The sequence below is a fragment of the Hyperolius riggenbachi genome, chromosome 11 (assembly GCF_040937935.1).
Source record: "Hyperolius riggenbachi isolate aHypRig1 chromosome 11, aHypRig1.pri, whole genome shotgun sequence".
NCBI classification, from domain to species: Eukaryota; Metazoa; Chordata; class Amphibia; order Anura; family Hyperoliidae; genus Hyperolius; species Hyperolius riggenbachi.
The window spans coordinates 49,569,963-49,584,347 of record NC_090656.1 but is presented as its reverse complement, the minus strand read 5'-3'; positions in this window follow the sequence as shown (position 1 = coordinate 49,584,347).

Here is a 14,385-nt window from a genome sequence, read left to right as displayed (position 1 = left end):
AGATAGTGGGACCCCTCAAAAACGAAAATATTGTTTGTCAACAAAAACTCCAGCAGAGTGAGGAGAAACCCATTGTGCGCAGTGCATTGTATACCCAGCTCGCCAAGAAATGTGCCAACCGCACGAATGCCAAGGTCATGTGGGATGCTTGAGTAGAGGACCTCCACGTCGAGAGCCACCAGTAGAGTGTCTGGTGGCAACTGTAGCCCATCCAGCACACGTAACAGATGCGACGTGTTCTTAATATATGATGGTAATGCTTGCACATGTGGTTGTAAAAACCTATCCACATAAATACTGATCTTTTTCAGTTAACGATCCTCGTCCCGAAACAATCGGACGGCCAGGTGGCCTATCCAGCCTTTTATGAACTTTGGGTAAGGCATAGAAGGTCGGGAGGATAGGTTTCACTACTTTCAAAAATGTTGCTGTATGCTCATCTATAACTGACCTCATGATCGCATCATCAATAATCGCAAATAGTTCACGTTGGCATCGGGTGGCCCTAGACGCGGAGACCCCCACTTAGCACTCCCGCCTCTGCAGAATGTCCAGACACATTTGTCTATAGTTTGCTGTCGACATGATGACCACATTACCCCCCTTATCAGAGGGCTTAATGATCCATCTCTTATTTTGTATTAGGTTGTGCATCGTTTCTCGTTCATCATGACTGAGGTTGTCTACAGGAGTTTTTTGGCCTTTCAATTTGACTAAATCCCTTTCTACCACTTCAATAAACGTTTTTAGATTAGGACTTAGAGAGAATGGAGGGAATTTAATCGATTTATTTCTCAAACCGACTTCATCCAGTCGGGGAAGGAAGAAACGGGGTCCTGAACCAAAAGGAGCCATGGTGGTGTCAGTCGCCTCCAACGGCGAGTTTTCAACTGCCAGCTCCTGTAGATCCTGTAAAACCAACATATCCTCCTCTGACCAAGGTCTATCATCAGATGCTATCTTGGGCCAATTTGGAGAATTTGCACACATGGACCGCAAAAGAATCTTGCGACCAAATAAATGCAAATCCACCACTATTTCAAAAATATCAGCATTGTAAGTGGGGCAAAAGCCTAGGCCCTTGGATAGCAAGGTTAGTTGGGGCTGAGGAATGGGTTCTCCAGTAAGATTGATGACCCTTAGATTATCCTTGGTCATATGTTCGGCCACCATCTGATGTCCGTTCCCTATCTCCCCGACTAGACATTCGCCAAAAAAGAAGAGGACAAAATAGCTGATCCCGAGGCAGAGGACACAGAGGGACCCAATGAAGGCTGCGGGCCGTGGCCATGGGCCCCTGGTGTTCCGCCGCCTCCTACACCCTTCGTGTCTGACTCGTCCGAACATGATTGTTGTAGTTTTTTAGGTTTTTTGTCCTTATCTTTGTTTTATTTGCTTAGTGGGGTCACGTCCCGAGCGCGTATCGTGCCTACATGGACCTTCGCCTGCGGAGAGTGAGCTATCTGAAACAGAACTTATGGGTATCACCGATGAGTCCGATTCCTCGGTCTCAGATGGTTGTGGTTTATTCATAATTGGTAACTTAGGTTTGGGTCTATTTTTTGGAAATTTGGGAAGGGGACCGTCCCACCTATAGGCGGTACCTTCTTTATAGGCTGTCCTGTCCCTTAATACTTTTTGATCTCTCTGGATTACCAAGTTTTTATTAAATTGTGTGATGTGTTTCTCAAGCTCGTCACTCCTAACTTTAAAGAGGGCTTCACCTTTAAATGAGTCCAGCGACTCAGATACCCTGGTGATCTCTTTGTCCAAATTGGCCAAATCCTCCGTATCCAACTCACTCATGAGTGTGAGACATATCTTGGCACAACATTCAAAATTCTTCTCCCAGCGTTTCTTAAAATCCTCACTTAGGTTGCGTCTGGAAACACTTGGAAACGCAACCAAAGGGGGGCAAACTGATCATCAAGATACACTTTGTTATACTTTAAATTCCACCATAGTCTAGACTTTTTTTCATACAGTTTTGTCAATTTCCTAAAGCCTCCGTTTATGAGCTGCTGAGCATCTCTACCACTCTGGGTCTGTGAGCACTCCTGTTCCACCTGCGCCAAAAGAGTATCCCACCGCAACATTGCCAATTATCAACCACATCAAAGAGGACAGCCAAACAAACCCCTTGACTCCGAGAGTCACGTTAACCCACCAATTTGGGTATTAATCTCAGTGGGGTTTTGGTCTGTCCTAAATTATTTTTGTAACTGTCGGGTCATCCCACCATCTAGAAATATAGACAAACCATAGTGAGATAAAAGATGAGGTGGGTATGACCCGAGTGAACTAAATAGTCTAATAGGCAACACCTTTACTCAAATTACAAAAACTTTATTAATCATGTATATAATCAAAGGTATTAAAAAATGTGCCCCCCCGGCCCCCTCCACATCCCCTGCCCCCTTCACCCGCAATCCTCTAATGCATAAGATGTTTAAGCTGGCCCTGACACACAATCTCACATACAACCACACATGCAGATCTGTATGATCAAAAAAATCTCATTCTCTTATTCCACTGAATATTCAGTCAAAAAAAAAAAGCTTTGGTTGGATCCAGAAAGATTATATGTATTCCTGCCAGTCCTACATATGTTGTAGCAGAGAACTTGTCCAGCCAGAAAACCGCAATATAAGCACAGCAGATAGATTGTTCCAGCCTCAGAATGAGATGACTCCCCAGTATTGACAGATATGCAACATACAGGCTGTAGCAAAGAAAAGCAGATTGATCAGCGTAGAAATTGTAGCACATGCAGGGATTAAAGCCAGGCAATGCAAGTGTCAAAGTTCCAGTTGTCAATGCATTTATATATACTGCATCACCAGTGCGATACTTGATAATGGCAGTCCACATACACAAACAAAAGTCATGCCCGTGGGGCTGCTTAGGTTTCCATAGTAGAAGTACTAGGATGCATTGTGACCATGGCCGCTGATCATGATGTGTCCAGAGGTTGATATCTGCAGTGGATAGAGTATCCAATAGTTTGTTGGAGGAGGCAGAGGCTTGGTCCCTATTAAGTTGAAGTATGCGGTAGATATAACGCCGGACTGGCTGAGGAAAGGGGTGAAGGCTCCCATTCACGCATGGAGGGAGATGGTGTGGCGGCCAGGACGCTGCACGTGCATCCCCTACCGGTTTCGCCGGAATTCCGGCTTCCTCTGGAGGTTTGTCAACTTCCTGTGTCCCCCTGACTTTATTCCCCCCTCGGCGAGACATGCGCAACCGGCCAGCCACGCCCGCCCCCACCAGCCTGTATATAAACCAAAAGTCTTTTTAAAGACACTGTGAGAGAGTTAAATAGAGTGTAAGCTATAGTACTAGCTAGTTATATTTGTGAGAGAGTGACAGATAGATTGTTAGTTTGAGTGATAGATTGTAGTGTAGTGTACTAGTAGTTGCTGTGTGGAGAGGGTTAGACAGAACCAGCCAGGCCACAGGCTTAGTGTTTGACAGAGTGAGAGTGAGTTAGGTGATTGATTAGTTGAGTGTAGTGCAAGGTTTTTTTTTTTTGTTTTGTTTTCTTTATTTCTTTTTTCTTTATTTCACCCCCTTATTTTCTGATCTGTTCTGTTGCTCATACCCCTTCCCCAATAAAGTTTGTGGCCCCAAAATAATGGAGCGAGAGCAGCAGCAATTTCCTGTCACTCCTAAAAGGAAATGGAGTGATGGTGGTGTTGGTGGATCACGTCAAGTACGTGATCAGGTTGAGGGTGGCAGCAGCAGCAGGCGTTACCCCCTGTTCAGAGATGACAGAGCAGGAGGCGAAGAGAGTTGTGGATTATTTAGATCAGGAACCCTCTACCCAGTCTGAGGAACTGGAAGCTAGTTGCAGCAGCACCGGCCGCCAGGTTCCTCATGACCAGAACCCGACCGCAGCTGCTTCTCTTGACGAGGTTGCTGCCTTCCAGTACTCTGCTCCAGAAGTAAAGCACACCTACATCGCTGAGAGAGATGTGGAGAAGGTTTGGGAGGAGGCATTGGAGGAGACCATGGGACCAAGCTCCCAAGAAGTGGTGGGTTCTGTGGTGACAGAAACGGCCACTGTGTTTCTACATCCAGTGTCACCAGTCAACATCATCACCAACACCAACACTCAACTACAAGGTGTTTGGTGGCCAGGTGGAGGGTCCAGAAGAGTCACTTATAGAACTGGATGATATTTTGGATGATGAGGCAGCTGATCGAACGTGGTTGCCACCTGTTTGTTTAGGCCAGGCCTGGGCAAACTCGGCCCTCCAGCTGTTACGAAACTACAAGTCCCACAATGCATTTGCCTTTATGAGTCATGACTGTGGCTGTCAGACTCCTGCAATGCATTGTGGGACTTGTAGTTCCTTAACAGCTGGAGGGCTAAGTTTGCCCAAGCCTGGTTTAGGCACTAGCAGGCATGAGCAGCTTGTAGAAACAGAGCAGACCACGGCCGTAACAATAGGGGATGCAGCCCATGCTCTCGCGGAAGGGGCGCTCAGGGCCATTTTGGGGGGCCTGGAGGAGTCGCAGCATAAGGGTAGAGCTTGGTGGCACGTCGGTGGAGAGGGGGGACGGTCCCCCCCCTCCCTCACCTCGGGCTCTCCCCTCCAGCATTGAATAAAGTGTATGAAGGCAGCGGGGCAGCGGCAGATACATACCTTTCCTGCACTCCAGCCCAGACGTTTCTCCCTCTACTGTCTGACGCGACCTACTGTTTATACAGGAAGTCGCTTCAGAAACTAGAGAGAGGAACATCCGTGGAACGCACGGAAGGTATGTATCTGCCGCTGCCCCGCCACCTGCATACGCTTTCTTTAATGCTGGAGGGGAGCGCAGAGGGGAGAGCCCGAGGTGAGGGAGGGGGGGACCGTCCGCCCTCCCCACCAACGTGCCACCAAGCTCTCCCCTCATGCTGCGACCCCTCCAGCCCCCCAAAAATGGTCCTGAGCAGGCCCCAGGGGGGAGGGGGGCCCGCTCAGAATTTCTGCAGGGGGCCCGGCGATTCCTAGTTACGCCCCTGGAGCAGATGGTTGGCCAGCAGCCTGCAAGTGCTTTCCCGTCTGTCAGTACTTGCCACCAGTCCAATGCTGAGCATCGAGGAGCTAGAACAGGTCGCACCACTGTTCCACATGCACGCACGTCCCCTGCATGGAATTATTTTACTGTTCTGGAAGAGGATGAATCCAGGGCAGTCTGTTCTGTGTGCCGCAAATCGGTGAGCAGAGGCAAATCAGGCACCGGGTTCGGCACTTCAGGGCTGATAAGCCATCTGCGCAACCACCACAGATGGGAGTTTGAATATGTAAAAAAATTACAATAAGATGGGTGGAGGAAAATCAGCACCAACAGGCCCCTCCTTTTTTTCTACTCGTCCTGTCCCTATCCAACCTGCTCAGTCCCATTCTACTTCAAATCCCTCTGCATGCCAGGCTGGTAGAGAACTCCAGACCTCGGCAAGCACCTCATCATCACCCTTGTTGGTTTCCTCTGAATCACCAGTGTTCCAGCGTCAGGCCTCTGTGCCAGAAATGTTGCTGAGGAAGTGGATGCTCCCTGCAAGTGATCTTTTTGTTGTCAAAAAATAATGCACTCCTGGCAAGGCTGTTGGGCCAACAGCTGCTGCCCTACCAGTTTGTGGACTGTGACCCCTTCCGCAGACTGATGAACAGTGTTGCTCCACAATGGCGGATCCCCAGCCGCCATTATTTTGCCAGAAATGCTATCCCTGCCCTTCACCAGCACATTGTGGAGTGTGTCGGCTGGTCTATGGATCACGCAGTCGGTGGCAAGGTGCACTTCACTATGGATGGTTGGAGCAGCAGGCATGGGCAGGGAAAGTATCTAACTTTTACCGCCCATTGGGTCACCCTCCATGGTGCTGCTGAGGAGGGTGCAAGATCTGGGGTATCTCAGCTGGTGGTGCCGCCACGTGGGTTGAAGGGGAGGCCTGTTCCACTTCCTTCTGCTACCTGTTCTGTACAAGGTCAGTCCGCCGTTGCTGAGCTTCCCAGCAAGTGGTCCCGCTCCTACACTGGTCTGCAGCACCATCGATGCCAAGCAGTGCTGAAACTGGAATCCATGGATGAGAACAGGCAAACCAGATCTGTAATCGGCAGCAGCACCAATAGCCAATCTGTGAACCTGCTGCGTATACTGAAGGAATTTTACCAGCCAATGCCAGATACTCCTTCTAGCAGCAGCACCACCAGCGTACAAAGTGGTCACCGCCAGCGGCTGGCCCGTATTGTGAATGATTAGGGGTTGGCCAGTGCTCCAGACAATATGGAGTGTAATGATAACCCCATGGAGTATTGGACAAAACAACTGGATACCTAGCCTGAACTCGCTCAGTATGCACTGGAGGTTCTTGCATGCCCCGCCGCCAATGTTCTTTCTGAGCGAGTATTTAGAGCTGCAGGTGGGGTGGTCACCGACCAACAGACACGTCTGTCCACAGACAATGTGGACATACTAACGTTCATAAAAATGAATGAGTCATGGATCAGTGACAATTACAAGGCCCCTCTCACTGATTCATAAGATAATGACTACTACAATACAATAATAAGATACTAACTACAATAACTGGCCTACGACAACTCCTGCTGCCCCAAACAATAATTTTTTATGAATGCCGTGGAACCACCTCTAGGTCCCATGGCCAAGACAACTCCCGTCTCCTGCTGCTTCAAACAACTATTTTTTATGACTGCCTTGGAACCACCTCTAGGTCCCATGGCCTACGACAACTTCTGCTGCTCCCAAAAAAAAAATTGTAATGACTGCTGTGAAACCACCTCTAGGTCCCATGGCCTACAACTTCTCCTGCTACTCCAAACAAAAATTGTAATGACTGCTGTGGAACAACCTCTAGGTCCCATGGCCTACGACAACTCCTGCTGCTAAAAAAAATAAAAAAAAAAATAAATGACCGGTGGAACAGCCACTAGGTCCCAAGGCCTACTATGTTTAAAAAACGAGGTTTCAAATGAGATGACTGAAATTGTACCGCCGGATACCGCCGGAATGTAACAGTCACGGAATTTCGTTCTGACGGAATTCCGGATTTCCGTGGAACTGGAAATTACACTTTCCGATCATCCCTAGTTCCCACAAAATACACTTAATGCTGCAATGTTCCCATAAAATTTACATAAGGCAGCAATGTTCCCACAAAATACATGTAATGTTGAAATGAACCCAAAAAATACACGCAAGGCGACAATGTTCCCAAAAAATACACATAATGTGGCAATGTTCCCACAAAATACACTTATTGTGGCAATATTGCCCCTTTAAACACTGGACATGTATCTGAGCGGCGCCAATCTGGACGTGCATACTCTTTCAGATAGGCTGAACCGATTAAAGCTTGCTTTGTAAACACATGTGATTACAGCATAGATCGTATTTCAGCAGCTCACTGAACTGCCCTCAGCCAATCAGTGAGGAGCAGGAATGTGGGAGAGGGGATCACAAGCTTCCTTCAGCAATGCACCAAATAGAGACAGGATGACAGAGCAGTGGCGGCTCCAGGAATTTTTTTTAGGGGGTGCTATGCAGGTGCTGGACCAATTTCCGGGGTAGCTGATGCAAAAAATGGGTGTGGCTACAACCTGTGGCATGCACAAAAATGGGCGTGGCCATGACCGGATGAGGGCGGGTCTAACTAATTTAAAGTGAACCCGGGGTGAGAGTGATATGGAGGCTGCCATATTTATTTCCTTTTAAACAATTCTAGTTGCCTGGCAGCCCTGCTGATCTATTTGACTGCAGTAGTGAACTGAATTACACCAGAAACAAGCATGCAGCTAATCTTGTCAGTTCTGACAATAGTCAGGAACCCCTGACCTGCTGCATGCATGTGTGAGCAGATTTGAACAAAAAACACATTCAATAATTTGGCAGATCTGACCCCAATATGCACAATGCTCAGCAGATCTGACCCCAATATGCACAATGCTCAGCAGATCTGACCCCAATATGCACAATCCTCAGCAGATCTGACCACAATATGCACAATCCTCAGCAGATCTGACCACAATATGCACAATGCTCAGCAGATCTGACCACAATATGCACAATCCTCAGCAGATCTGACCACAATCAGCACCACCGGTTGAAAAAAAAACACCCCATTTAATCACCTACAGTCAGAAGACCTCCTGTCCCGACCTCCTCCTGTCCCGACCTCCTTGTGGCACTCCCACGATCCTCTTCCTTCCCGACGTCACGTTACTTCCTGCCCGCTCAGAGCAGGGCTACGGGAAAATGGCCGCCCGAAGCCCTGCACTGCAGACTCCAAGTCTGCAGAACAGGGCTTTCGGAAGCCATCTTACCGTAGCCCTGCTCTGCTGCTTCGGGCTGCCGCTGTGAACTGACTTGGCGTCTCTTAAGACACCTGAAGTCAGTTCACGCCAGGGGGTGCTTTGGGGGTGCTTGGACAATTCTAGGGGGTTCTAGAGCACCCAAAAGCACCCCCCTGGCTGAGAGAAGATTTATTACAGCAGAAACTTTTATGATTAGATTGGAGTGCTTGTAATACAGGGTAAGGTTGCAGGCTGCATAATAAACACAAAGCCATGGGTAAATAGAATTTAATGTTATGGCTGACAACCCCACTTTAATATCTCTAGTGCCTGAGCAGGTTGTGGTTCTAAAATTGCAGCACACTGTTAAAGTAAACCTCTGGTGATCGTAAAATCAGTCCCCATGTTCCAACCATGCACCTGTATAAATACACAATGTATGATGAATCCTGATATAGTTAAAGTGGAACTGTAAGGTGGAAATTAACTCACCACAATGTGAAGCTGATGGCGGGTTTGTCAGGAAAAACCCAGGTTCTTAGAGAGGTAAAAGTACCACAACCAATGGATATCTAGCTGGGGGCACACACACGCAGCCACTTTCCACTGCCGTGGGCTGGCGGGAAGTAGTTTTATGAGAACTTTAAAGGGACTCCGAGCACCTCTCATAGTCATGCCTTTAAGACTCCGACCAGTACTGCAAAGTACTTAAAGATGCATACCTTTTCTGTATCTTGTGCTCTCCCCTTTCATTTGATGCCTGAATCGCCGTCCTACACCAACCAGTTTTCGTTCTATTACTATTTAAAAATCGCGGCTGCCATCTTGGCTATCTTATAACTCCCGGGTCACCCCTGTCTTCTCAGTTAGAGAAGTGCATCACTGAATAAAGCAGGAAGAGGAAGTGACACGCATGGCCATTGCAAGAGGCTCCTCCAGAGGGGTCATAGCACGACTTTATTGGAAGTCGTCTGTCTTAAAGGCTTGCCCATGAGAGGTGCTCTGAGTCCCTTTAAGCCAGACTTGAACTTGATCCCAATCAGTCAATATGCCCTTTCCCATGAAAAAACAAAAAAGAAAAAACACCTTTTCTCCAATCATAAAGGACATCTTTATGGATCATATTGTGGTGAAATCCCTCCTACAGTGTGCTGTCAGTTCCAGTTTGTGCACCTCATTGCATTGTGGGAAATAACAGCTGTTTACAGATTCCAAGCAAGCAATATACCAAACCTTTTAGCCCATCACATTGTTAGGTGTGTTTGTAAATAATGGCAGTTGATTTTCTTCTCTTTTCTGCCAGCAGTAGAGATGATGACCTTCAGGCTCAGGCCTGGAACCCACTAGCAGCGCTTTATGTGCTTGTGATTCCAAAAGCTCTTGCAAACGTAATGTTATGTGTAATGTTTTTTTTTTAAATCAGGTCCCTCAAATAGGATCACAAACACAGCATTACATTAGCAAGAGCTTTTCAAATCACAAGTGCTTAGAAAAGTGCTGCTAGTGCGCATCAGGCCTAAGGTGGATCAAACAACATGAACGAATTACACTGCGAGTATCAACCATTTTTTGATTAACCTATTTAACTTCTTTGGGTAATTCCTCTTAACTACAAATAAAAGTCGCAAATACTATAACAGTAAATAAGACCTACACTGTATTAAAGAGGCACTGTAGTGTCACATAGTAGAACATAGCAAATTATTCAGGATATCCATTTTTACAGTAGTTGTCCCTGGTTTCAGCACCAGAAACACTTGCTATAAAACTTAGAGACTCTGTAACAAAATGTTCGGCCTTATTTATTCTATCCTATAAGTTCCTAATTCCTGTTCTAATGTGGTCTGTCTTACTGCAGCCTTTCCTAGTTGCACTGTCTCTGTAATACATCTAATCTTTTCTTGGTCAAGCTTTGTGGAGGTAGAGAGAAATGCACTGCCTCTGCTGTGATAGGGACAAGTTATGCAAGCCCCCTCCACGCTGCTCTCAATTTCAGCTTGTCTGAGGGGAAAGAGAGCTTCCCATGCTGAGAAACTGTGAGAATCCCTGACTATTTAATAAAATTATAACATGAGATAAATAGATAGATGGATATACATACAGAAACATCAATTCCTGGTTAGCAGCCATGTTTTTTGTTTGTAAACACTGCCTAAAACTGGCGATTAAAAGCCAGGATCACGGCGGGGAGTGGCAGAAACAGCACAAAGGGGCCCAGGAGAACATAATGAAGAGAATGGTATGTTTTTTTATTGTACAAATCGGACAGTACAGATTATCTTTAAAGAGGAACTGTAACATGAAAAGATCCCCTGGGGGGTACTCACCTCGGGTGGGGGAAGCCTCCGGATCCTAATGAGGCTTCCCACGCCGTCCTACATCCGTCAGGGGTCTCGCTGCAGCCCTCCGTGGAGTCCGTGCAGCGGTGACGTCAATATTTACCTTCCTGGCTCCTGCGCAGGCGCTCTGACGGCTGTCGGCTCCGAACTACACGGAAATACCCGATGGCCGTCGGGTCCGCTCTACTGCGCAGGCGCAAGTGTCCTGCGCCTGCGCAGTAGAGCGGACCCGAATGAGATCGGGTATTTCCGTGTAGTTCGGAACGGAAAGCCGCCACAGCGCCCCCGCTGGAGCCAGCAAAGGTAAATATTGAACTGACAGTCGGCACAGTCGCCGGCTGTTCGAAGGGCTGCGGCGAGACCCCCGTGGGACAGAGGACGGCGTGGGAAGCCTCATTAGGATCCGCAAGGCTTCCCCCACCCGAGGTGAGTACCCCCCAGGGGATCTTTTTAATGTTACAGAGTCTCTTTAAAGGTGCGTACACACATGCGACTATAGTCGTTTGTAACGATCGTTCCCCGATCTTTACCAACGACGATCGTTACAAAAAACGAACCACCGACTATTAAGGCAAACGACGAACGAGCCAAATCGCTACAAAAGAAAGTTCTGTCTCGGCGGATTTTAACCAACGACGATCGTTTGCAAAAGTAGTACATCGTTGGAAACGATCGTTCGTACTAGGCTTGACATGCGCATTTCACTATTTCTCCATGGAACTTCTCATTTTTATGCGCAGGCGCAATAGTTGCTTTCTGTGATGTAACGTAATAGTTGCTTTCTGTGATGTAACGTTCGTTCTAACGATCAGATCGTTACACACATTTTAAAACTACCTTTACTTAGGTCGTTCTTTCATCAATTAAAAGTTCGTTCGTCGTTCTTAACGAACGATCGTTGTCGCATGTGTGTACGTAGCATAAGATTGGCTTGTAGTCCCTGCCGTTCCAGTGATGTTTAGCCCAGGCTGATGAGCACAACTATAAATGCTCAGTGTCTAGTCTTTTCTTCTAGTGGACTCAAAGCGCCAGAGCGGCAGCCTCTAGGATGCACTCTATAATATCTGATAAGCCATGTGGAATACACCTCCCAGAACATTCCCGAAAGACAATGTATATTTTTACTGGCTTCAGAACTCTTCGTAAAACATTCTGCAGAAATTACCTGACAGAACTAAAGAGGTCACCACCTGTGATAAATGTCATAATGTAAGTCGGGGTGAGGAAAGATTCTACAATGGGAAAAAACTACATTTATTGTATAATTTGTTATTTTCACTTCCATATTTCTTTAACTTGTTTGCGTTCCACCAATTTTACTTGTTTAACCACTTCACATCCAGACCTTGTTTAGATCCAGACCTTATGGACCAGAGCAGTTTTGACATTTTAGCCATGTCCCTATTTAATCAGCAATAATGTTATCCTTACTTATGACACCTAAATGAAATATATTTTTTCCCCAAGACAAACTAGGCTTTCATTGTATGTCATTTTCCCCCCTCAAACAATTGTTTACTATGCATTTTAATAGGAAAAAGAGAAAAATACAAAAAAACATTTCTGTTTTCCAACTCCAGCTTAAAAATAAAAAGCTCTACTGCAGATAAAAACACATCTTCTTTGGCTATGTCTACCATTCATCACAAAACTTAGATTATGTTCTTGTCACAATTTATAGTGAAGATATTGGATTCTGAAATAATGCTACAGCGTGTATTTTTCACTATGAACTGAGAAAATAAAAAGTATTTTTAAAAAGGTAAAAATAAATCATATTGGCTCAGGGAACATATATATCCTTTCACCAATTAGTGCTGCATCAGATAGCGCTGGATGTTTGCACAGGCGCAAGCCCAATTGTGCACACCTGTGCCTCAGCTACAAAATGTATAGCTACATCCTCGTGGCTTAGATAAAGTCACGGAGGACGTAGACATACTGTAATGGTGGATAAAGTGGTTAAAGGACAACTGAAGTGAGAAGAATATGGAGGCTGCCATATTTGTTTCCTTTTAAGCAATACCAGTTGCCTGGCAGCACAGCTGATCTATTTGGCTGCAGTAGTGTCTGAATAACACAAGAAACAAGCACACAGCTAATCTTGTCAGATCTGACAATGTCAGAAACGCCTGATCTGCTGCATGCTTGTTCAGGGTTTATGGCTAAATGCAGAGGATCAGCAGGGCAGCCAGACTCCAGGTATTGTTCAAAAGGAGTTAGACACTGAAGGGAAAAAAAATTATGATATACTGATTTGTATGTGTAGTACAGCTAAAAAAATAAAACATTAGGAGCAGAGACATACGTCTAATATAGTTTCCAGTAGAGGAAGCGTTAAGAAACTCCAGTTATCTATGCAAAAGAGATATTGAGCTCCAGGACTTTCAAAGTCACAGAGAGCTGTCTGTCTTCTGAAGCTTGTTATCTCAACTGTCAGTCATTGTATTTTCTTTTTCTCTGCAGAGGACCATTCAAAAGTTCACTGGCCTGCTCTGTAAAATCATTTAGAATGCTGAGTAGTCTGAAACTGCAAATATTAGGGAATGATGCAATGTTATAAAAACACTATAACACTGACCATAAAAATATGAGAATATTTTCTTTGCTACTAATGTTCTAGTAATTATCCGTATTACACAACCAATTCATCAATTTATTTTTTTCGCTTCAGTGTCTCTTTAAAGAGACACTGAAGTCTTTTTTTACCATATTTTCTTGTAAAGTCCTATTCAGCATTAAATTCTAAGCGGATTTGCAGCATTCCTGCAGCAGAACGGGTGATTTATTGCCCAAACATAGCCCTGCAAAAGTTCCAGGGCTTGCAGATTATTCTTCCTGGTAGAGGCAGAGCTTTGCGCAGTAGCTCTGCCTCTCCCCGCCCTTCTGTCTTCTTTCACTGAGAGGGGCGGGCAGAGGCAGAGATCAGCAGAGATTGACTGGATAGGACGCAGAGCTACTGCGCAAAGCTCTGCTTCCCCCACGCAGCAAAATCTGCGACCCGCAAAGTCCTGGAACGTTGAAAGGCTATTTCTGGGCAATAATTCACTCATTCTGCCGCCGGAATGCGGTGAATCGGCTTAGAATTGAAGTTTTTTTTTTTTTACCTTATTTTCTTATAAAACATTACGTGTCTCTAATTATGGCAGCCTCCATATCCCTCTCACTTCAGTTGTCCTTTAAAGTGAACCAAAGATGAAGCACCCTCTTGTATTTTACATGATAAATCAGTGGGAACATGACAGTAAACACCTAATCTGCTCTGTTTCATTGTTCTCTGTTTAATCTGACTATTATCACCTCTGATAAGAATCCTGATTGAGCACTCAGCTATAATCTTTCCATAGCAAAGCTAGACTGAGTCTGTCTTCTCTGGTGTCTTTTCAAGCCCAAGCCTGCCCCCTTGTGGCTCTGCTATAATGACTCAGCTATAATTATTCCCTGCAAAGCCAGACTGAATGCTCAGTCCGGGATTCTTATCACAGTTGTTAACAGACAATTTTAGCAGTGAGGATGAAACAGAGAGCATGGTAAGCGTTTTCTCTAATGTTCTTACTGATATATATGGTAAAATACACAAGGGTGCTTTGTCTCTGGTTCCCTTTAAGGTTCCTGACATTTGACACTTTAGCGGTGTCATTTCAATACAGCAGTAACTTTCCTATTGCTTGCACCATCTGATATATATATACTTTGTTTTTTTTAGTACTATTTTGGGTAATATTTTTTTTCCCCAAAACTATGGT